This window comes from Aythya ferina (genome assembly GCF_964211825.1).
Source record: "Aythya ferina genome assembly, chromosome: 17".
NCBI classification, from domain to species: Eukaryota; Metazoa; Chordata; class Aves; order Anseriformes; family Anatidae; genus Aythya; species Aythya ferina.
In genome coordinates this window covers 894,288-919,990 of record NC_140316.1, presented here as the reverse complement: position 1 = coordinate 919,990, position 25,703 = coordinate 894,288, and the positions used below count along the sequence as shown (strand labels likewise).

At 42.7% G+C, this 25,703-nt stretch overlaps 1 protein-coding gene across 2 annotated transcripts in view; it reads right to left on the bottom strand.

Moving 5' to 3' along the window:
• TMEM132B (transmembrane protein 132B) overlaps positions 1-25,703 on the bottom strand; it is a 254,751-nt gene that overhangs the window by 149,440 nt on the left and 79,608 nt on the right. Inside the window, exon 1 of one of the 2 annotated variants that reach the window (XM_084491623.1) lies at positions 6,226-6,369. The exons of the other annotated variant lie outside the window; for it this stretch is intronic. The gene's annotated coding sequence lies outside the window, so the exon portion shown is untranslated. Of the gene's footprint in view, positions 1-6,225; positions 6,370-25,703 lie in introns of those variants that run through there. 2 annotated transcript variants of the gene reach the window in all.

The window sequence follows — 25,703 nt, the reverse complement described above, 5'->3', positions numbered from 1 at the left end:
CGTGCCAGAACCAGGATTTACACCTTCATCTCAACTCCTTCAGCACAAAACCATCCAGCTCCCTCCTGGCCCTGCCTGAGACCCGCTACACACCGCAGCACCCGGCCATGCAGGCCCAGGCAGCTGGAGCGCGAGTGCAGTGCTTTTGAGGTCAGCCGGGACCAGCAGTCAGGCCCTCAATCTTCACAAGCTAAGCAAGTGTTTATTTTCTGAAGTATTTTTCCAAGAACTTTATCTCCTCTTTTGTATTTTAAGAGACTTATCACAGATTTATGTTCAAACTGCTCCCCCATCAAACGCGCCTTGAAATAGCAGCACTCAGCCAGCTGTGTTTGTTCCAACAATTGTGTATTAATGTTGCTACAAGTAAAGCTATATAAGTACATACAGTAAAATACACATCAAAATACACAAAGATCCTGTGATAAACCAAGCCCTCCCCAAAAGGTCGGGAGTGTAGAAGCACAAACAATATGCTTTTCTGTCACATGAGTGAAGCAGGCCGCCTGTGAAGCTTGTCGGAGAGGCACAGGTAGATGGCAAGCAGATGGTGATGGGGAAGAGAGGGCAGTGCAACAACCAAAAGGAAACACTCCAAAAAGGTTTCTAAAATGACATCAGGGTGACTTCCGAAAAAACGGACTCCACAATCAGTAAGATTGTAAAGTAGGTATGTTTATTCAGTGCTGGACAGCGCAAGGGGTAGTCCTGCCAAAGTTGTGTGCACCTGACATGGCAACTTGCCATGGTTATATGCAGCAAAGAGTTACATATGCATGAAGTTTCACAATACACCTATACATATTCATAACCTGTCCCCACTTCATATTAAAATTAGTTCCAAGGAGTCATTTCCATAAACTCCTCCTATCTGCACTTGCGCAGCGTATTCTGATGGTGGTCGTCAGGGGTCATGAGGATGAAGATTGATGACTCTCCCTCATCACCACTAGTTGACCTCTTGTCTTTGTGCAGACTCAGTTGCTCCTTGGCTCTTGCCCATCCACAGGACCAGTTTCTACCAGTTTCTTAAGATAGGCTCACACTCTTATTAGGAGACTGACCTTGGTAAGGGGCCCAAGGCTTCTTGCTTTAGTTAATTTGAACAATGCACCATAGTTAGCAAAGACACTAAGTAGCATTCTAGTTTAATGCCATCAGCGCTCTATCTCTACTTGATAAGATTCTCCTAACTCCCTCTCTCAGTCCCCCCTTTTCTAAAAAGTTAGTAAATTCTTTTATTATATTCTCCTAACTCCCTCTCTCAAGGGAGGTTAAAAGCTTTACGTGACCCTGGTACAAACCCAGTGGCAATAGGTATGACCAGTGAAACAAAGTGGGAACTGATGGTGGGACAAAAAAAGCACATTTGCCCTCAGGGATAAAGAAAGCTCAGAAGAGATGGAAGCAGCAGCTTCCCCAGTCAGCTGGAGTTTTCCTTATGATACGACCTCCGCATTTCATTCCAGATAAAACCTACTCCAGTGGCTGCCCCTTCATTGCAAGTCCAATGCATATATTGGCCCAAATTCATTTTAAAAACAGGGCATGGACTTGCTGTGCTCTGCCTGCCTTGGCCCCGTTGCCCCAAAAGCCCTCCCCACTGCAGGGCCAAAGCTTTCTCAGCCACCACCCACCCCATGGAAATGCCTCTGGCAGCCTCAGAACTCCCTCACCTTGACACCACATCAGGAAATTTGCCTTTTCTTTGCCACTATATCTCAATTTCTCTCAGTATCTGCTATTTTTATATAACCTTTTGTAGCTGTCTTATTTAACCCCATCAAATGTTTGGGGATGCAGTTTCTCTGAAAGTAGCTGTTATTGCTGTGTATCAGAATATTTCCATCCAACGGGTGCTCAAGGAATCAAAGTCCAGGCCAAAGCACCAGGAAGAACAAAGCAAGAGAAAATAGCAACAGTGACCAGCGAAAGGCAAGGCAGGAGCAGAGCTGCTCAGCAGACATAGTGGCTAACAGACGAAAAAAGCCCAAAGACTTGTGGAAGAGAAAGCCTTTCACAGTCATAGAGGGGATCAATGCTAAAGATTTAGAGTGATACAACTACCACTGAAGCTATCAAGATCTTTTTGCAGCCTACGGAATGTATCAAAATATGCTAAGCATCAAGCTCACTGGCATATTGGAGTTTGAATAATTAAAAGAGTAAACAGGATTTTAATTTGGATTCTGACAGTAAAGTGCCTTCCATGTGATAAATTAACTATTAGGGAAGACAAATTAACACAATCTACCCTTGAGTATGATGGCTTATGATTTTGAGGAAGCTTTTACAGAAGCATGATCAAAATAAGGCAGGATGACAAATAGGAGGTGATGTTGGGGGGAATATTTTATCAAAAATCCTCCCTCTGATCTTTGATCAAACTGTACATAAAACTTCCCTAAAAAGTACAGCAAATTTTCTCAAGAGCCACCCATTTTTCCTAAAAGCTTATAAATATTTTAGGAGAGATCCACAGCTACTCTAAATCACCAGAGATTGATGAATTTTATAGTGAATTTTTAATATTGAAAAGTTAAATTTCACATCTCTGAAGCAAAGCCAGGAAAAGGAGGAGTCACCCCCTATTAATTTCTTATGAAGGGAAAGATATCTTAGAAACTCTTTCCAGATGTAATACAAAACTCATAATTTCAGCAAAGAACATGGGAGCATTTCTAAAACAGTCAAACATTACCTTGTATTTCTATACCCAGTGGAGAATTTTGAATTTTTGCTAATTCTTTTTAAAGGTATTGCAGCAGAAAGTCAATTTTTCAGTTTGCTTTCTCTCTTACGCAGGTAAGTGAATAGAACTTAAAATAACAGTGGAAAGACATTCTGATTGTCTGGAAATTAAAGCTATTATTTTTAATTCTGATTTATTCCTGTCACAAACCAAACCTGTTTCTATGGGTTTGCAACACTGCTATGGAGACCTGAGAGGTTCTGAAGTCTTTACACAGTATGAGATCAAAACACCACCTCCCTCACTGAACACTGTTTTCATCAAAATACATCGGCAGCAGAATTTTTTCCTTCAGGAAAAAAAAAGGCCACCAGGTACTGGGGCAGGAAACCTTGGGTTCGATTCCATTAACTGAAGGCAGTCTGTTAACCATTTAACTGTTTGGGCAAATTCAAAATGGAAATAAGGGTATTTACTCACCTTGGTATACAAATTCACCCCACGAGGTAAAATATACTGCAACTGTAGCAGTTGGCCTTTTCATAAGACATGTAAAACTAGAAGCCACTTTTTTTTTCAGTCCACCTGAAAATGTTGTTGGGCCATTAACACACAAATTATTTTAATTATAGTATAAGCAAATGTGAGATTGAGATTGTGCTAAAACCAGGAGAACCCTGGTATCCCGCTAACACAACTCCAGAGATTCCTGCTGCACCTACACAGGGAAGCCTTTCAGGTCCTCTGTCCTTTGCCTGCATGGAGAGCAGCAAACGCTGAAAATCTACAAAGAAGCCCACAATTCCTAATGCTTGCCTGACACTTTACACTTTCACAGTATTCAATAAACACGAACCAACTATTATTACTATTGATCAAAAGGAGAGTCTTCTTCCAACTCTAAATGATTCTTGTGCTACCCAACATCCCTTTCCCATCAGTATGCACAACCCGCTCACAACCCTGCCTCCCCTGAACGAGGAGTGATATTCTCCTTTCTTCCACTGCCTCCATTCAATTAGCTGAGTTATGATGGGCTGATCATTATTCAAAGAGCTCCAGAGTGCCTGCTCTCATGCCCTCTTAGACATCTTCAAGATTTGAAGTATGTGCCCTCTTTTCTCCAACACAACAATTTGTGTGTACCTTCTCTGTAGAGAGAAGACAGAAAGCGCTGGAGTAGTTTTCTGTAACACGGGTCTACAGAACAAAAATCAAAGCCCACTCAGTCTCTTCAACCTTTCTTTGAAAGATCTAAACCACTCAGACTATGTCCTTTACCTTGAAACCAATGTAATGCTACTAGATGAAACTGTACCTTAAAGCCTAGAAGTACAGGAGAAAATGCATTATCAAGTCTGAAGGTGTCCAAAGTATTTGAACTTGGAATTCTTGCAATCATGCAGAAACACAGCTTTGAAAACTATAATGAAAATATCAAAGTAAGTCAGAGGTTTCCTCCTGCAAAGACAAAGATACTTATAGGTTTCCTTTTATTGCAAGCCTCCCCCCTGTCAGAAATCAGCACGGCAAAAATGTTTGTAGGCTGAACAGAGTTCAGTCCTCCTAGGAGACAAACAATCTTTGTAAAGGGATCATTTTTCTACCTCTACAAGTTAAAAAAAAAAAAAAAGCCCCGGAGGTCACAGTTTTTCTGGAAGCACCAAACAACAATAAAGTAAAAACTTTCCATCCCTCTCCCTGCAAAACTAGATAACGAGCTCCATAGCATTGTCTCAGCCAGCACCGGATGGGGTTTTACAGCATTTAAAATAATCCATCACTGCAGCGAAATTTCCTATAAGGAAGAAGTATATTAAATATAATTCAAACCACTATAATTAATTACCAGGGATCAGGGGATAAGACTTAAAAAGTAAGAACACTACAGAGAGAAGATTTTTGAAACATACACCTCTAACTTCTACAGAAACCAGTCCCAACACTTGGCACATCAGACAATTGCTGGACAGCAAGAAGCAGTCCTCAGGGCATCTCCCATACATTTTTCTACACTTGCTCCATATTCTGCAATTAAAAAACAACAAAGGAAGGGTTGTTATTAGGAACTCCACTGGGACTGTGTCAAGGAACCAAAGACCTAAGCACAAGGGACAGAGTTAAAGGGAAAAGGGGAGAAAAAAAAACAAAGCACTGTGATGAAAATCCTCCCAGAATTGGAAAGGCCACAAGAACTTTGCCTGAACTAGCAGTTGTTGTTTATATTGAATTATTTTATGGGATTTTATGTTGTTTAATCGAAGAAAGAAAATGGATGCTATAAAATATGCAGAGCTAACTGGGGCTGCAGAGTACATTGCTGAATATTGCTAGTAATGCCATTTCCCCTTTACTGTCAAAAAATAAAAATATCGTTCTTTATACCCCTGTCACATGGAACAGTGGTCCTCTTGCACTTGCCAATCAATCATCTCAGTGCGCACCTTTACCTTGAGCGCTATGTGCTAGGATGGTGAATAAGCAAAGCTCAAGAAATAATCTCCCTTTCCACAAGATAGAATTCAATTTCCAGTATAGCTCAGACTAGTACTTGAAAAGTACCATAAATTACAGTAAAAAAGCATTTTTCTGCTGCAAGTGAAAATTTTAGTGAGCATTATGATTATGTGGTTTGTACTCCAGGCACCAATGACCACCAAGTAGGCTAATAATGTGTGAATTCTGATGAGAACCAGCCCTCCAGCTGCGATAAGCCATCAAATACTTTTCTTTCTTTTTTTTTTTCTTTCTTTACCAGAAGTTTTTTTCCAGCTGCAGACAACAACTTTACAAGATTCTCCTGGAGATTAAGCACTTCCCAGTGAAATGAGCCCTCTCTTGGGGTCAGGCAGGCACAAGGTAGCCCTTTGGGCACTGTCCTCACAGGCTTTTTATCTTTGAAAGCCCCAGTTTGTTTTCTTCAGGTGGGGCTTCTCAGAAGCTTTTGGAAGGCCCTCTTCAGATAGACTGAGCTTTTGCCATCAACCCTGTGGAATCCTTTGGACCTCAGCAGATCTGGCAAGGGTTCTGCAAGCCCCAAGTTACATCTCCTCCCCAAGCACAGCTGAGAAAGGCTGCGTAGCAGAGGCTGGCTGCATCCATACCCTGCTGCAAGGGAAGCCAGAGAAAGACCTGCAACTAGATGGTGCTGAAGTGTGAGCTTGCTGGATTTGCCTGCAATACTTCTAACCATAAGGGTGAGGAGATGGCTGTCCCTTTCTAGGCACCCTGAAGCTCTAAGCCCCAGCTTTTGCTCTGCAGACCTGGCCAAAACACCCTTCTGGGAGCTGGTGTCTGGCAGACAAACTGGCAGCCCCAGTGTTCGGGATGGGCAAGAAGGTCTGGAGCTTCCACCTCTCAATAACCTGCTGCTCACAGTGCTGCTGTGGCTCAGAAAGCCTACACAGCCTTGCAGAACTGTCAGGAAAATTTACCAGCCACAGCACAAAAATTGCTTGCCATTTACCAAAGTGATTGACGGTAATGCAAGAAACTAATGGCATTTTACTTGATTGTCAAAAGATATTACTCACCCTGGCCCAGCAGGATTGGGGAAGGATTCTTTAATCCTTGCAGCGATTTTTAAATTAAACTCTAGTGCTCAAAGGGCTGAAGACCAGTCAGACAGCAGCTTGCTTCAGGATGGATTCAAACGTGATATAGCACACGGGCAGATTGGTCCGGCAAAGCAATAAAACAGAGCAGCTGCATGCTGTGCTTTTGACTTTTTTTTTTTAAAGGGACAGATTTCATGGCAACAAATCCATTCTCAGATCTTTGATCTCTAACAAAGACCTAGGTCCTGGCTGTGCATGTTAAACAAAGACAGGGAAATAACAGGGCAAAAGGGCTGTAAGGATCTGAAGACAACTGATATAAGAGGTGCAGGAAGGGGCTCCCAGTTGGTTGGTCCCTGCATGCAGGGAGTATTAAGTGGTCATTCACTTCCTAAACCAATACAGTTGATAGGATTGTTCCCTTTGTGGACTTCCCTTTCCTTCCTAATGGTACTAAACCACTTAACCCCTTCCTTCATCCTCCAGCATTTCTCCTTTAGCTGTTTGTCGCCATGACCGTGCTGCTTGGGTTTTGTACTGCCATTCCCCATGCATGGAGGACATCCTCCAACATGGTTCAGCCACAACATCCTTCTTAACATGAGCTACTTCACTAGTTTGGGAGCAGGTGACATTCACTCACTAGTGGACAGGTGACGGGGTTTTTTCAGCCCTTCAGCAGGGTGTGATTCTTATAAGTGGTAGGACAGCAGGCTCCAACACCAAGCACTGCCCCCGGGAATTTTGGTAAGACAAACAGCAAGAGACATTGCACAGCACTTCTGAGGACAGGAACAAGCCACTCTCATACAGGTTTGTTTTTGGTTAACCTGTTTTCTTGACCAGAATTTAAGCTTCAAGTTCCTATACATCCTCAGAAACCAGATGAGAAACCAGCTCTGCAAAAGGTCATGAACAAAACGAATGAGAAGAAACAACTCAAGTTTCATGAAGGCAACACATGCCTAGGTGCTAGCTAATAAGAAAAGTCTCTTAAACTTTCAGCATTTCAAAGAATGTGCTTTGTTTGCAGTAACACTCTAAAAACATGCTTTGACACTGGGGAAGCTGAGGGGCACTGAATCAACTACCAGTAAAAAGGGCTATGATGCTTTTTAACATATTTTCTGGTTTTCAGTGAAAAATGCTCGGTGAGATGCTTTGTCCCTATCCTCCTTTTTCAATCCTGACTAATCCCTAACCCTGTTAGCCATGAATTTGTGATTAATGAGCCTTGTTTAGAGGATATGAATACTGAAATTGTTCTGATATATGGTCTCCAACCACAGAAAGATGAGCTAATTCAGCAAGGGTATCTTCTGTGCTTAGGGGGGATTCCAAACCTTCAATAAAGGAAATCAGCTGTTAAGTCATTTTAACAAGGGGCAGCATGCTGTGCTCCCCGCTCCAAGGTGCCAAGCAATGGTATCGCAGCTTGGCATCTGGGGACAAAATCATCTTCGTGCATTAAGGATGCTTACCATCTGCTCAGAAATCTGAGGCCAGTCAAATAATGGCTGTGACTGAAAGGAGGATGGTGCAAGTGTGGTTTTCCACCGGGGTTCTTAACTGTGAGAACTGTGCACACACCCGCCTCTGACTTAGCACAGCAAAAGACCAACAACCTAGGGCTAAACTAATTATGACTAGTTATGCTTGAGCAGGAAAACAGTGGCCGTTCCTCTCCTGCTTCAAAGGGAGAAGTAAAACAAGTTCCATCACGGCTCTTCTTCCCTACGCCTGGAAGGGAAGAACTGTCCCTCAGGAGCACTCCTCTCCCAGGGTCACCAGATGAGCAGGCTTCCTTCTCCGATGAGGACATTGCCAGGACATTTCTCCACTCCAGGCTCAACAGCAGAAATAGAAAAAGCTGTGATGCCCAGCCTTCCTGATGACAGTTAGAAAATGCACTTCCCACACCATGAAAAATCTGATAAAACACTGAAAACCAAAAAGGCAGTATTTTTCATAAAATTATCCATTATGTGCCCACCAGTATTTGGAAATAATGTGAGTTTGTGGGGTTTGTTTATTTATTTATTTATTTATTTATTTGGGGGGGGGGGGGGTGCCTAATAGTGTTCAGTATGGTTTATAAAATACACCAAGATGGAATAAATGTTCCTTGTTCTTTTATGGCATTCACTCGCAGGCATATTTCAGGAGGCTAATCCTGAGGACCAGGACATTAATTTCAGGAGACAATCCCTTTTTCCCCTTCACAGCTCTTCAGAGAAAATGACCTGGTCTGATCTTAATGTATCTTGAAGAAGGCAGAAAGATTAATTACGCTCCTCCCTATCTTATCTTTGTGGCACATCTGAGCAGCTTGTACAGTCATAAAACCTTTATTTCCAGGGACCTTTTGATTGTACTGCTGAGATATTCAAACACTCATTAAACCTAGGGGAAAGCCCTGTTCACTGAGACTTGATATGGAAAGGTGTTGAAGGAGGGAGGGCTAAAGTTACCTTATACTTAAGTTGAAGAGCCAGGCAGAGATTTATTCATAAGTGACAATCTCCACCCCCAGAATCACCTATCCATGCAGCACCCCCAGCACAGGAGATGCTGTTGGGACCTGCAGGGCTGAGCAGTGCAGCCTGCTCCAACAGCTGGCTCACTCTGCTTGTTCATAGGATGGAAAAGGGAAAGCGAAGAAACCTGCCTTCTATTTTTGTAGGCACAATTTTGCATCTACAAACCACAACTGTTTTCCAGTCACAACACTAATGTCAAGTTAGAGCTTAGCTTTCAAACCAGTCTCCTGCAAAGGTGGTGTTTGTCAATGCCTGCATGATTGTGGCTGTAATTATTTCCTCCAGCTCTTACTGCCACTATATCTGACCTTATCGGAGAGTCAAGTGCCGAGGCATTAAAGTGACAATATCTTCTGAGCCAGTAATTGCTGATCCAAAACCATATTCTCAATTACTTATGTCAATAGCTTGTGGATACTGAAAGAGAAGCCAGTATTTTACTTTGGCTGTGCTTCCTTTCTAATCTGATAGTTAGGATATAAATTATCTGATTTGTTGATGAAAAGCTCAAATTACAAAGCCACCATTCACAAAATCACTGAATGTATGGATGAGTTCCTTTGATTTTAAGTGGTGTTGAGAAAGGCATTCTCTCCTTTCCCGGTATTGCTGTCTTCCTGACTCAAATCTTCGCTGTCACACTATCCTCCTCAATTAACTTCAGGCACAACTATTTTCAGGTGTAACACCCTGCCTGCCAGCATAGCAGTAGGCTTCAGAAAGTGGGCCTTCAAACCACAGCCAAAAGCTCATCTATCAGAAATACCAGTATTACCCTTCTGTCTCACTTTTTGGGGATATGCAAGCTCAGCAGTACCAGTACAATTGAGGCTGTACTTACTCCTGGGAAGGCTTGGGCTGATTGTCACATGGGGAAACCCTTTTCTTTACAGAACATTCCTGCAGTCAACATCCCTCTACACTTCTGTGTGAAATTACGTAATGGCGTGCATGTGGTGCTACAAAGAGTAAATATCATGATGTTAAGGGAAGTCAGGGTTCAATTTCCTTGCATGCAGCAGGTGAGATATATGCATCGAGAAAGGCAAGATCTGGAGAATGTAATAAGCAGTCGCAGGTGAATATAAAATATAAATGCAAAATGCATTGCTTCATATTTATTACATCTTTTACATCTAAATCAGGTGGATTTCATTCCAAAGACTGAGACTAATCTGAAGTAATTTAGTGGGAGGCTGGTAGTTGAAACACATAATCACATTTCTAGAACAATGTAATTACATTGAATTTAATGTGATTTCCTGCCACTGGTTTAAAAGTGCAGCCACCTCCACGTTCTCAATTTACGCTGAACATGATGTAAGATTGCTTTTATGCAGTTAAAGCACTGCATAAGGAAAAAGTATGCCAAGACTCCTTGAATTCCCCAAGACCATCATGCAAAGGTCTCAGTCATGGAGTACCAGTACTTTCAAAACAAACATTCCTATCTAAACACTTTACTAATCTTAAATTTCTAAGATGCTGCTGTCTCAGCAGATGACCAGTGATTTTAGAATGCATTTTCTTTAAATATCTCAAGGAACAATTTTGCTGATCTTAAGAACTCGTGCCCAAGTCAGCTCTGCACTATGGTGTGAAGAAATCTGAAGTGAGATTTGCCCTTAGCACAAGAGTTTTCAAGTTTTCATATGTTGCACATGCTTCAGAGTGCTATATTAAAATATTCTTATAAAGAAAAGTATAATAAATGGACAGGACATACTTATTAAGAATTATTAGAAATAATAACAGAAAAAAGTCATTGCAATCTGAATGCACACCATAAGTTTGAATCTTAAAATGAACAGAAGGACAAAGGCTTGGAATTTTGAAAAGTTACAAATAAAATAACATGGAAATTGATATTCACTTAACTCCTAAAAATCATTTAAAACCTCATCCAGAGAGAGAAAGCGTTCAATTCAATGCATCAGGAGACCCTGCACTGTCAGCCAAACCATACTTCATGAACAGAAAAACTACTATTAGAAAAAACACCATTAAGTTCATAGCTGATCAAATGAAAGCCTGCAAGCATACCCAGTACAAAATAATTCAAATAATCTCTTTGCAGAATAATTTCAAATAGCAACCAATGTTGTAAAAATCTAAGCGTATTTATAATCGATTTGCAAACAAAAAGAAAAATGATTAAATTAATCAAAAATGCTATTTACTGCTGGCAGTTCATTTAGCTTCCTGCAGAATGTTTCAACATTTATATTCCTTCATTGGAATAAATAAGTATTGAAATACAATGGATAATGAAGCAGATGCTAAAGGACAACAAAAGTGCATAGGATTTTTTTTTTCCACAGACCTATATAAGCTTGAATGAAATAAAAGTTTAAAAGCAAGCTTTAAAGCTAAGGACTTTTATGAAAAGTAAATGAACAATAGATTTAAAGCAGTGCAATTATTGGTAAATCACAATGCTCTGGAAATGGCCCTGGAGCACCCCAAACTCATTGTATACCGTGGAGAGGAGGTGAAGGAGGATGAGAAGAACCCCTTCCATGCAGCCAGCTCCACAGCCCTCACTCCAATAAACCACCTGAATTTTAGCCACAAAGCCAGCTGCAGTTAGGCTTTAAGCCAAATCCTGAGATTCTTCCTTCCATGAACATAGCCTCTGGATACGGAGACCTGCACCAAGGCAAAGAGAGGGCAGTGCCTTCGAGATGCATTTCCTGAGCAAAGAGATGCACCATGAAGGGCTAGGCCGAAGCAGCTGCAACAAATGTGAATGTTTCAGTTCCACATGCCCAACATCACTACACCTCCGGCCTTCTTCCTGAGCTGGAAAAGCTTCCCAAAGGCCTCGGCAGCCTGTTCAGGTTTCAAGTCCTTAGCAGGGTGTCTTCGAAGACTGAATACATTTGCAGAAATTAATTTTGGACTGCTGCTTCTTAAAAAGAATCCATTTCTACATCAGGCAGATTAGCAGCAGCACCTGCTGGAAGTTACAGTCTTAACCGAACCCAAAAGGTACTACGCAGATTTTCCCTTTTGTTTACTGAATAGCCTACTTTCTTCAAGGTGACTTGAGACACAAGGCAGCTTAAACAACAAGAGATTTTCTGGATGCCAGAAGGCCACGTTCTCATCCCTGACTGTCTTCTCAGATCAAGAAGAGAATTCTGCAAAGGGTACCTGGAAATACAACCAGGGAGTCAGGATCTGTTGCAGGAAGAATGGCCGAAAACATGACAGACACTAGTATGGTCAGATCATGCTCTTCCATTTATTACCCGAATAGCCTGACTCTTACAGCAAACTTAACAGGGGCGGATAGTGCCTCACACAAGGTCAAAAGCACTCAGACAAACAACTTCACGAAAACAACCCCATCTGCAAGAAAACAACCCCCTTGTGATTAGCAGTCACGTAGATCCCATCTTTGAAGCCAGCTGCTGGCAACAATATTTTTCTAAATTCCTCAGTTGGGCGATGTGGGAACACTTTAATGGGAACTTCTCACAGCCGTCCTGGTAGCTTGGTTTGCTCAGCTGCAGCAAGCCAAAAATCCCTCAGCAAGGACCCTTATTAGGTTAAACCATTCATTTGTAAACCAGAGTCAAGCAGACACAAACACTGTGATTTAAGCTTGGACAAAACAATGGTTAGAAATGAGAAAACAATTGGCAATGGCAGGTTTATCTTATCACTGCATTAGCTGGGAGGGCCACATGACTCTTCATGGCTTTCATTACACAGCAAAGTAACTGTGAAAATCTCTGCTCACCCATCACCACTACAACAGTTACATATTCAGATTTCTTTCTGAAATAAGTGCAAATTTGCTTTGATTGACTGACATTGCATCAATTAATACATTCAGAGCATGTCAAGGGAAAACCTGACTGAATTCACAGTGTGGTACTGACTGAGTTTCCAAAAGGAACAGTTGTCAGGACTTAAAAGGATAACTTTCAAGCCCACATTTAACTGGTGGCAGAGGTATTTCAGTAACAAAGAGCCTCTCCACCTACAGGCAGGCCTTTCTGGGACAGAGAGGTGGACTCAAAGCCTTTCTTTTCCTGCTACCATCAGCTTGTGTCTTGGCAGCACAATACTTTTTCCTCTGAAGTCCTACCTTTGAGACAGGAAGCTGGGGAGGTGGCAAATGCTTTACTAGAGATTCAAACAATCTGTGGAAGACTCAAACAAGCTTGGAGAACAAGCTGTGGAAGAGGAGCTGGAGATCAAATGAGGGGCAAAACACCCCTCTTTGTCCCTTTTCCCCACCAAGAATCCCCCAAACACAAACTGCCCCACCATAGATCTCAAGGGTGAGCAGAGGTCACACGAGGGCATGACCAGAAGCCAGCGTCTACCCTAGCCAAAAATGGGTAAAGATGCCAAGGAAAATCAGCACAAGAAGAAACTCAGCTCAAGTTTGAGCCCTTGGCCAGTGTTGCAGCCTCAGGACTGTGCTGTCTGCCATACAGTGGGCAGCTCCCTGCTCATCTTAATCACTGCCTACAAATTAAAAAAAATATATATGTCATTCTCCTCTGCTCATGTTCCCATCTCTGAAATTTTCTTAATCCCTTAGGAAGGTCTTCAAGATGTAGTTTTCAAATAAACCTGCACATTTCCAAGTATCTTTCCTTCTCTGCAGAAATCTGTAAGACCATGAAATGATTTATCTTCAGCATTCATGATGGATCTCCAGCTGCCCCCACCATGTGTTAATTAGACAAAGAAAGGAAAAAAGTAGGGTTCTTTATAACTTAAAACCAACCACTTCCAATTAAATATTTAAAATTGTCCCGATTGTTAGAGAAACAGCTTCTGCAAAGAGATTGCAAATGTTGCAATTGTTTTGCAATACGGTCACCAGCAGCTGGAGGCTCTGAGCTGCCCATTTCAATCAGAAATTTTCAATTTCAAATGCATTTGGCAGTTTGTTCGTGGTGAGAAGTGCTTCTCAACACATGAACTTTCAGAATACTGCAATGAGTGAAATACAGGTGGGCTTTTTTTAAAGCCTGGGTCAAAACACAATTTCCCAGGTTTCTGTAAACACTCCTTCTAAAAAATAAATAAGTAGGCAAATAAAAAAAAGAAAAAGTGCTGTGCCATACCTTCTGCACTGCTATTAGGAAGTAGAGAGGCTCCTGCTAATCAGACAAAGCCTTCAGTCAGTCCCACAAAATATTCACAAGACAAATCAAAAGAACAGTGGGAGGAATTGGCTTTCAGGTGCAATCACTGTATTTTTCTTTTCTTTAAATGTAATAGTATGCAACAGCTCCTTGCTGAACAGACAATAGTATTAACTCTTTTTTCACTCCAGCACTTCAACCTGTTACAGTTTTTCTACATGTTAAAATCCATCGTGTAATATGGACCAAATCTTGAGGTCCTCGATCAAACCTTCCCTTAAATAAGTTCTTAATAGGATTTTTGCATGATGCTTTCATGTTTTCCACAATGCCAATCAAAAGCCAAAAATACGGCATAGAAGCCCTGCAGGGAATTAATACAAAGTATTTGCATTTGTACAAGGAATCAATTGCTGAAAGAAAGAAAAAGGACATTTGAAATAAACCTGGAGGATACATTAGCAGGAGCACTTCTGAGCAACTTGCCATTTAGAGCACACATCAGACAAATTCATCTTGAGAGTCACTTCAATTGGAATGGTCTGTAATCAAAATTAATCACAATTAATTTGGCCAGAGGTTTTTGCCACAGAGAGGCAGGCTCCCACAGCCAGAGCCACAGGCAGCGGATGGCAGGAATCACATCCACAGCGTCCACCTCTGCTGATAGTGCCAATTCTTCTGCTATGCTGGTGCCACTGTAAAACACTGCAACAGGATCCAGGCCAAATTTGCTTATCAGCTCTGAACCATGAGGCCAGCCAGCAATACGTGCTGAATGGTGCTCTTTTTGAGGATGCCATCTTTCTATATATATTACCTAATTCTTCCTCTCCAACTCCCTGTGGCAAACTAACAGTTGAAATCATACAGTATAAGCTAATAGGGTTATATAAGTGTCCATTTGCTGCACATATGCTTTCCCCCCTAAGGCAAGCAATCACCACGACTGTCTGTAGCAAGAGAGGTACACCGTCCCTTTCTGATGTCTAAGCACATCCAAGTGTTGGAGGTGCTCTGGAGAGCATCTTTACCCTTTATGGAGGAGGATGTGTGGGCTGAGCAAGGAGCCAGGCAGCAGAAAGCCGCCACAGAAGAAGCAAACCCAGACAAGATGTCCCCAGGTCGGGCATCTCCTGCCCGTTGCCTGCCTGGTAAAACAGCGCTACACTAAAACAAGCCTGAGGATGCCAGCTCAGCACCTCTCAAGCTATTGCAGAACAGACGCAACCCTCAAGCTTTTCACCCAGGCTGAACTCCTCATGCCAACTGCATAAGAACTTCTCTGCCTCTTGATGCTTCTCAGTCTCTACAAGCAAGATTTGCTTTCCCAGCTAATTCTCCTTCTCTCTCCTGTTCTGGTTTTCCCAGCATCATTTACAACTCCATTTTTGCAACACAAAGGCAAAATAATTTACATAAACAACTAAGCTGTTTCAGAGTAAATTGTGTATAGACACAGATACTTGTTTGCTACAAATACATTTGCCTTGGACTATTTAGAGTCAAAAGAATGAATACTAATCCTTGTAATCTATTAATTCCTGTACCCTTTGCCCCAAGGTATGTGAAAATGGCATAGGCCATACAACATGATGGACTTTTGGCACCAAATCCCTTGCTTTCTAGAGGCATCAAGGGTTTAAAAGCCCAGAAAACACATCTAGGAAATCTAAACCCATGCCACATGAAGTTTAAAGTATGCATTTTACTTATACATACTCTTTTGTTGTTGTTGGCTTTTGTTGTTGTTGTTGCTTGCTACATTCTACCATTCACATTCTGCTCTTGAATTCAGAAGGACCCATTTCTAGATACAGTTTGAACGTTTCTCCAGCATGGTAAAAAAGTATAATCCCTCAGAGGTGGGGGCTTTGCTCTCTTACACATCCACCTGCTGTATATACATATCTCTTCTTCTTTCACACCTTGTAAGATTGCTGCTGCTCCCTCCCTGGCAGTTTGAAGGGCACAGATGCTCTGAGCTCTCGAAGGGACTCACATGGACAGCAATGCCACTTCCCAAACTGGCTGCTCCCTTCAGCTTTCTGGACAAATCCATTAACCAGGTCTGATCCGGGGAGTCCGCATGTGCATGTACTGTGAAATCCCCTTACAGAGCACTGTTTTCCACCAAAACAAACTGTCCTTTGCCAAGCTCCCCCATGGCAAGCCAGCTACAGAAAACAGACATTGCAAGTTAATGGGGCCCTGCACAAGTCCGTTTGCTGCACATATGCTATGTGCACCCTCGGGAGCAGAGCCCCACTTGACCATTTGACTGAAGGGAAGGGGAAGCTTCCCGTGATTCCCATGCTGCACACATGAGAAAAATTCCTTTCAAATGCCTTTGCGCTGCAGTGTTGCACTTCTCTCCATCCTACTCACTGGCAAGCTCAGCAGCCTTCACCAAGAATTTCTTTTCCATTTGCTTCCTCCCAGCAGTCACATGAAACGGGCGCATATTACCCAGCCTGGAAACAGCTGCTTTTATCCTCCAGGTGAAGAACTGAAGTTGTTAGTCTGCATACATTTCTGAATGGTCCTCAGTAAGAAAATTCACTGTTCCTATTCCAGGGAATAAAGTGATCGCTTGCTTTTTTAAATTTCTGTTTTTTTTTTTTTTTTTTTGTTTTGTTTTGTTTTGTTTTTTGTTTTTTTTTTTCTAAGCTAATAAAAGGTGTTGTTACAAGTGATAGGCAGTTTCCAGACCTAAACTGACATCCCAGTTCCAAGCTGCACATTGGCTACTCCTGCACTCTTTGCAGTGGCTTCAAACACCATCTGTGGCCCCATTTCACTCGCTGATCTACCGTGGATGACAACGGCTCTGGCACAGTCCACAGGCAGCTCCAGCAGCGAACAGAAACTCCGTTGGATTCGGGGTATACCACTGTACTTCTCTTCATTTTCCCACTGCAAACAAAGCCAGTTTACCTGACTCTAATTATTCTCGTGCAGCAGAATGCCAGCTCCAACACTGTTACATCATACTAATGCTGATATATGCGAGACCTTTTAAAAGGTCTGTGGAAGACAGATTTCATTTTGTTGCGATAAATTTAGCCACCATGTAAGATGAGGGAATCCAATAAACTATCATTCATTTCTTCTTCATTTGAATACAATTTGCCAATCTATAGCACTAGTTTTACTGGCATGCCAAAATCTGCAAATCCACTTCCTCTAGGTGTTCAGTCATATGAGGCCAAAATTGATTCACGCTGTCCCTCTTCTTCTACACTGAATACATGTTCTAGGAGGGGATTCTTCTCACGCTATAGTATTACCAAAATTCACTCCAAAACACTTAAAGTTTTTGGATCTAAGTTTGCGTAACGTATTCCCAGGATACATGAAATTCAGTAACAGCAACTGGAAATGTTGGATTCTTTCTGCACTTACTGCCTTTTGCCAGCAGACAGTCTTTACTGAACTCAGTGGAAATGATGCGAGCCTGTGTCAGGTTCCAGCATCGCAGGAAAAGAATGAGCCATCATAGGAAATGAGTAATGTGTCGCTTTTTCCATCTTTTCTTGGATGATAAAACAGAAGCACAAGGAAAGCAAGCAAATCACTCAAGGCCACACCAAGAATAGCACCAAAATCCCCAGCCTTAGGACATGCTACATACTTATAGTAACAAAAATATATCTGTCATTGCGTGTCACACAAGCTCATTCAGAATAAAAATTTATCACTTGCTTCGGACTCCAGCCAGGTGACAGCAAATATATCACAGAGCTGTCAACAATCTGCTAATCTTGGCTATGAAATGTAGGACTATAAGAAGCTTAAAAATACACTGGTCCTTCAGAAGCCATAAATTTCACTGGCTCTTTCTCATATACTACTGAGCCATAGGTCTACTCCAGCTATTTCACTCCCATCTCCTGCAGTTAAGCAGCTTCATTTACATACCTATTTAGGGAATGACAAGCAGATATAGGCAATAGCAGAAATCACCCATACATATACAGAGACCCTCTCTGGCTTCTCAGCTGAGGAAGTGGCAAATTTAACTGCAAAGTCTGTATAGAAAGCCAAGGACGCACACCACTGGATTTTCAGAGTATCGTGGTTTAACCCGATCAGCAGCTAAATATCACACAGCCGTTCATTCACCCTCCCCCCTCCCTCTCTGGGATGGGGGAGAGAAACAGGAAAGTGAAGCTTGTGAGTTGAGATAAAAAGAGTTTATTAAGACAGGAAAATAATAATAACATTAATAATGGTAATAGTACTACTACTAATAATGTGTACGAAACAAGTGATGCACAATGCAGTCGCTCACCACCCGCTGACTGATGCCCAGCCTAACCCCAAGCAGTCCGGCCTCCCCACCCCGGCTAGCCACCTCTTTATATTGTTCAGCATGATGTCAGATGCTATGGAGTACCCTCTTTGGCCAGTTTGGGTCAGTTGTTCTGAGTTGTCCCCTCCCAGCTCCTGCTGCACCCTCAGCCTGCCCACTGGCAGGACAGAGTGAGAAGCTGAAAAGTCCTTGGCTTGGTGTAAGCACTGCTCTGCAACAATGAAAACATCAACATGTTATCAGCACTCTTCTCAACCTAATCCGGAACATAGCACCCTACCAGCTGCTAGGAGGAAAATTAACTCTGTCCTAACTGAAACCAGGACACAGAGCTGCCACAAACACAGCTGGAATAACAGCTGGAGAAACATCTCTGCCTGTCGGGAAACCTGGCCTCTTGTGCACTCTTGAGAAGAGAAGAAAGCAAAGAGAAGTGAAATATGACATTTCTTCCTCCATCTAAAACCAAACCATGCATCTAGGCTTACACTTTTTCAGATCAAATGCAAAGGGATGGCAGATCCATGAGTGCAAATTCAAGCAATGACTTAGGTTTCTCATGGCATGAATGAAAAAATAAACAAACTAGGGTGGGAACAGGATCTTTGATTATAAGCACAGTAGGAGTTTCAAAGGATATTTCCTTACAAATAAGTGTTCGTTCGTAACATCTCACTTTGGGTACGTTTTGAGAAGACTTTCAAGTTGTAACACTTTATGGTCAGCAAGCTCACTGAGGACCATATGAGCTAGCTTAGCTTAAAAACTACTCCTGCAGCTACATGACACGGCCCTGCTACAGAAGTCAGCTTTAACTCATCATTTCTTATACAAATTCAGTCCTTTAAATTAATTTCTCTTGTGCCAAATGGCTTGGTGTACCTGCCATTCTTCATTTCCTACTCCAGCCACAGACTTCAATTTTCTCTCCACAGCACTTAAACAGTGCATAATTACAACTAATTATTGATCACCAAGGGATTACTAGTTGACAAATCCAATTTTCACACTGTTACCAAGCATGACTGCAGACTGGAGAGGATAAAGGGTACCTGCACTGCCTCAGAAACCTGCAGGTCTATAAGTGGGGTGAGACCAGCATTGGTACCATGACCATTTAGCAAATCAGATGGCAGTAGCACCTGAAGGCCAATGTGTTTAGGGGCCTACTACATAAAGCACTATAAATCTATAGGAAGTGACAGTCCTCACCCCAAAGAGTTTTACAAGCCTAAAAAAATCCAAGCCTGTTACATCTGTAAATGTATTCAATTTGGCTGTGTTCGTAGCACTTCTGCATTCCATTTCTGCAAATATTCTCGCAAGCAAGCTAGCTGGCAGAGATGTTCAGAGAAATAGCCCGCTTCGGGGAAAAACACCACTCATTTTTCCTCAAAGCCAATTTTAAATTTGCATGCTTTAGTGCACATGCTGATCTCCCCAACTGGGATCGATCCAGGACAGCAGGGCACTGTGCAATGCCCGTGCACCTGAGGGCAGTTCGAGCCCAGCCTGTGCATAGCCAGCTGCAGTGGCCGGCACCCCTGTACTGGGCATCCTGTTGTCAAAAAAAAAAAAAAGTCTGAAAAATACATGGAGCTGGTCACCAAATATCACTAAATGAAGCAAAACGTAACATTTTTTGGTAGCAAGTCATGTGATTTTTTTTTCCCAGTTGTATTTCAATGGAGTTATTCACATAATTGAAGTAGACACAAATCCCAGTGTGAAAATATCTATGCTCTTGTAGCCCAGTGGTAGTCCTTCCAGCATGAATTACAACAAAAGACAGAAAAAGCCCATTCCCATGGTATGCACAAATCGGTTTATGATTAGCGCTCATCCAGCACCATTATTTTCTGACAGAAAATGTGTTTTTAACAGAATTTACATTTATGTGAAGAACGTTTTTCTTGCAAATGCTTAACTTTTCTTTTGGGAAAAAACACATTTTTGTTTCATGTCTGTTTAACATTAAGATACATTTCTCTCTCCATTCAGTTCCAAAAGAAGCAGTGCACAATTTAGAAACTGCAGCACTAAATCTCCCTGGCTCCTAAAGTATAAAACTGAGAATAAGCCTTACATACAGACAGATTGCAAGTGCCTTACAAAGGACTTATTAAAAAAGACTCAACTCCATTCTGCTTCTTGCCTATGAAAGTGAAGTATGATTTTATTAAATGAAACCCTTAATATGTTTGCTAACACACTGCCAGACTGAACACCAACTACATTTCCATTGTTTTTCAAAACCAAAAAGAAAGCTGCCCTGCAGAGAGACGAGCTCGCTTACAGCTCCTTAGCCTACAGACCAGCAGAGTAGGTCACGTTATCGAGTGCATTCACAATGTCCAGCACAGTGCATACATAAAAAGAAAACACAGAGCTTTCAGAATTCATTTAAGGAAGTGGAGGGGGGGGGGGGGGGGGGGAACACATGTTACGTATATTTCTATTTTGGGTACTGAGGGTCCCTCTGACAGGGCTGCATACTTAAGCAGACAGCCAGCACATGCAGACACCTCAGGCAGGTAAATATGATCGGGGGCTGCAGGGGGCTTCCGGGCTGCCGGGTCTCCAGCCTCTTGCGGAGGTCTTGTTCCACAGTGCAAATGAGCTGCCCAGCTTTCCTCCAGAGTGGCATTTTTGAGACAACGTGTTGGCTGTGTTCAGAGGATCCCTGACAGCGAAGTGTCCTCAAAACGGGCACCCGCCAGCCCCAGGCCTCGTCCTGGCCCACCAGGGACCTCCCCAACCTCCCGGGTTTCTGCTCCAGGAACAAGGCCAGGCACAAGGCGGCGCTGCCCTCTCCTGGCCTGTGTGCGGATCCAGGGCTGCGCAGTCCTCCCAGATGCTCCCCAGGGCAGGGGCCGGGGGAAATGGAGGGACCCAGGGGGGCTGGGAAAAGCCAGGGTCGCTGTGGGACAGACAGGGGGGAGACAGAGCCCCCGGGAAGATTGAACAGGCATCAAAATCCTAGGGGCAGCGTGGGATTGAGTGCACAGAAGGGCACCTCCCTGCCTACGTGTTGGGTATTTTGGCCATTACAAACTCTTCAGCCCAAGTGAGAGGGCAAAAGGAAAGGGCAGGAACACCCCTCAGCCCCATGACCTTCATTCAAAATAGCAGTTTGGGGGTAGAAGCATTCCTGCTTCTGGGAAGCATTTCATATTTGAGGTGGATCACTGGAACACGAGCAATAAAAATAGTAATTTGTAAAATGGAATCAATGAAAGACATTTCTTGTAAAAACACTGCGAGATGTTACATAAATAGGCTGAGCATTCAAACTACCATCATCAACAACAGCACGGGGGACACAGCAGTTTAGCAAAGGAAGTGAAAAATAGCTGAAGTGATTTAAGAGGCAGGCAGAACCTACACTGGCAAGCTGTAATTACTGTGGTTGAAACCCAGCCAGGATCCATGTTGACTGCCTCTGGGCTTTTGAAATGCAACCCAGAATTTTTATATGACCAAATAATTGGGACCTGGGTTTCATGTCACCACTGAGATGCTGTCATCTCCAAAGCCACAACAGGACCAGCACTGGCATGGAGAAGAATCGGCCACAAACAACAGCCTCTTCAGTACTTTCAATTTCAAGAGTCTCTGACCAAATATTGACCTGAACCAGTTCTGCTTTGCATGACCATTTTTCTTCCCAAGTGGTACAGCTGCAGGTTTCTTTCAACCATTCTTCAATTTCAGCAACCTGTAAGCATCTAATGTCTAGTCAAAGGACATCATTCATACATTTTACGGTTCCCAGAATGCAAAGATATCTACCCAATTTCCTAAGACACATTAATGTTACAGTATGGCATTCTCAGCCCAAATCATGCAGGCTGAACAAAGTTCTCCTGACGTTTTATGACAAGGTGATTAATAATACCAAGAAGAAGAATGAAATGATACCAGGTTATAAACTACTGTAAATCTTTCAGTCATCCCAGGAATAATGAATGTAGATTTCTTAGGAGAGCAGTACAGATTTAAACAGAATCATTTTAGTTTTCTTGTCAATCAAGATGCTATTTATATAATAGCAGAAACAGACAATGAACTCAATCTTAAAATGAAGGTGTAGCATATTGTATGCAAGGGTTACTGGCACTTCTTTAACATTTTTTCATTAAAAATGGGAATAGAAAAAATATCCTAGGCTAGAAATTTCAAATTCACTGAAGAAAATGTTCCACCCTAACCATCATTTCTGATCGCTGACCTTACCCTCTCCAAACAAGAACCACAGCAACAATCAGTTTAGCATTCAAGTCAACCAAACGTAGTCAGTCTGTCAGTCTTGGCCTGAGGTGACATGACCTAGTTTTTTTTGTTTGTTAGTTTTGTTTTTTCCAAATACTTGGGTAGAAAAGTTTAAGAGTATGGTCAAAACCATAATGGTCCACACATCCACTGGACTGAAATGCCCCCAGACTTCATTGGGACAGGTTATGGAGTCACGCAAAAAGCAAATGCAAACTCTTAACTTGTTCTGGAGATGCAGTGAGTAACTCCACCCTGGGACGTGTTCTGCTTCTGGATGCACAGGGGACCCTATGCTCTCTGACCCCTTGGCAGGCTGTCCTAGACGTTACCTCAATGCAACATTAAATAAATAATAATACTGAATTTGAGCTCATGCAACTCATACAGGCCAAATGTTCCAATGAAAAATGAATAATGCATCCAGAAGAGATTCATTTAGGGGAAAAAAAAATAATGTCAGTTTGAAATAAAGCCCTGGTTGCCTTGGCGAAGAGAGTTTAATTGCTGTAATCACTCCATCTCACATAAGGTCTCTGTTTAAGGGAGTCCACAGTACCACCATTCAGTCTGTGTCTGCTCCATAGCAAATAAAGGACTACTGGTCCCAAGAGCATCAGTCAAATACTTCTGAAAAGATTTAAACTATTTTTAAAGGGTTATTAGCTTTGGCAAATGAGTCAAAAGTCATCTTAGCTGAAGAGCATAGGTACTTATGCCACATTATGGACATAACAGCAAGAAATGCCATAATTACTAGTATAACCGTGTATCACTAAAATCAGTGCACAAAACATGAACAATCCCTATCCACCCATGTCCTATCCACCCACCCTATGACTACTACTGCCCCTAGCAAATTTTCCAGCAACTACCAGAAATATGAAGCCAGAACACTGGGTGCACACGTTGCTTGCACACAACCAAATTCAAACAGTTTCACTGGCACAAATCCTAAGAAACTCTATGGAAGTCAATTAAATCAACACCCTTTTCTGTGTAAAAGCAAGAAGATTCTGGCCAGACAAATTAAATTAGAGATGGGACAGAGCCAAACTCTCAGATGCAAAGCAACCCAAAACTCACAATGCGCTTCGATCCTGGTCCAGATTCTCACAGTCTGCTACTACTTCTCCCTCACCCTCTGCCACCTCCCAGGATGGGACAAACTTTTCAGAATGTCCCCAAGCATCACTCAGTGCATTTTATCACCATCTTCCATCAGGGATCTGTATGAAAGTGCTCATATGTGTGCTTTCTGTGGCTGCTTGGCACATTTCTTGCCCAGACCCTCATTAACTTGAGCAGATGCTTAGAAAGCCCATAAACAAGGCACCATCTATCCCTCGCTTTTGCTTCTCTTCCTTTCCCATTTGCTGTCTTCTAGGACCACTGCAATTAGAGATGGGGATTCAGTGAAAATGTATTTGACAACTCCTTCATTAATCCCACAAAAGCTTTGGCCACACAGTGAGAAAAAAAAGCAACCAAGAAAGTTCACTTGCCAGGAAAATTAAGAAAAAAAATAAAATGAAAGTGGGGGGTGGGGGAGCAGTTGGGAGAGGAAGATGTATTTTGGTCCCAATGAGCAGCTTAAACCAAAGCATGGCGGGAGCAGGAGGAGACCTGCTGGAGCCTAGCCTGATGGCTCAGAGTGCTGGGGATGACAAATCTGCCCCACAAATGTACTTGCTTGAACGCAGCCTCCTGACAGTACTTTCCTTGTTCAGATACCCCTTGAAATACCACTGCTCTTGACAAATTCCTCCTCTGCAGGGAATATCCACAGCAAGTGCACAGGTGTCCTGAGGAGAATACATTTTAGAGACACTTTCCTCGTGTGTTTGTATATAACTCTCAAAACAGGATGAAGCACTGCTCAGTGCAGGGCACTGACGCCCAGCACTGCTCAGAGGGGGAGCTTTTAAGTGGTGGATTTAAAGCCAGGGGAGATCGGAGATAAACCCAGTGGGCAGGAGCATCCCTGGGTGTGGGGAAAGTCCCTACTACTGTCCCCACAGAAAGCAACCCTCTTTCTGGGGCTTCTCCAACTCTGTTGGCGCAAGGCATCATCCTTCCTTGCTCTGCCCCACTCCCCAGCCTCCACTGCCCATGCGGAGTTGGAAGGCTTGGGGCTGAACGCTGCTTTAAGTGTCAACAGAGCGGGCTGCACCTTGGGGTGGCAGACTCATTTGTCACTGTTTTCTCCTCCTGCAGCTCTTTCGACTCACCTGGGATCCAATAACTTTGTTAATATGATTTCCTTCAGACACTGGTCTAGTGCAGCATCGAAGGCACACGTGGCAGCTCTCAGAAGCACAGCTCCCTGCTCTGCCTTTTCCAAAACATGATTTTCTTATGAGCTCTTTAACACCATAAACTGCAAGGGGAATAGGGGGTGGGAAGCACTCAAAACAAGAAGAAACAATAATTTTCTTACACCATTACATCTCCTGCTCTTCCTGAAAGTCTTCTCTCCGCAAGGCCGCCAGCTAACTATCGCACGGGCCTTCTTGCATCAGACCATATAAAAACTTATGGGAAGACACAAGGGTGAAAGCAACTCCATTGCATCAGCAGGAACATGAGGAAACTGAGACCAATGTGCTCACTCAAAGAAATACTTCATCAGCTTCATGTGACAGTACTGCTGTTTTGCTTTTTTTGCCAGGATAAATTGACAGCAATGCACAGCCCAAAACATCTCAGGAAGAAGGCAAATTTCAAAGTACACACATTTTTATACTTTTTTTTTTCTTTTCATTTTAATACTATTCATTACACATAAGTAACTGCAGCAACGACTGAACCACTGTTGTGTCTGACTTGTTTAAACAAGACTGTGATTTACTGCACTGCCAGCTAGTGAAGAGCTGTACAAGACGCTGATCAATGCCATCATTGTCTGGCAGCACAAAGCAGAGCGTATTGTCCAAAACAAAGACCTCCCCCCGAGCTCCCTGCCAGGGGCTCGCTAAGTAGGACACACAGCTTGCAAAAAGCCACGGTGTGTCCCTGAGCTTGAAATGATCACTCAAAGACAGGAACTGGTCCCAAACTGTGTTCCCAACCCGAGTACTAGGTGAAAAAAACAAAACATATATATATATAAATTGCAGCCATTATAGCCCTGAGCAAAAGGAAGATTTGGAGGAGGGCAGCAGCAATACCCTGTGCAGATGTGAGGGGCCAAACCATCAATAGCCCCTTCAA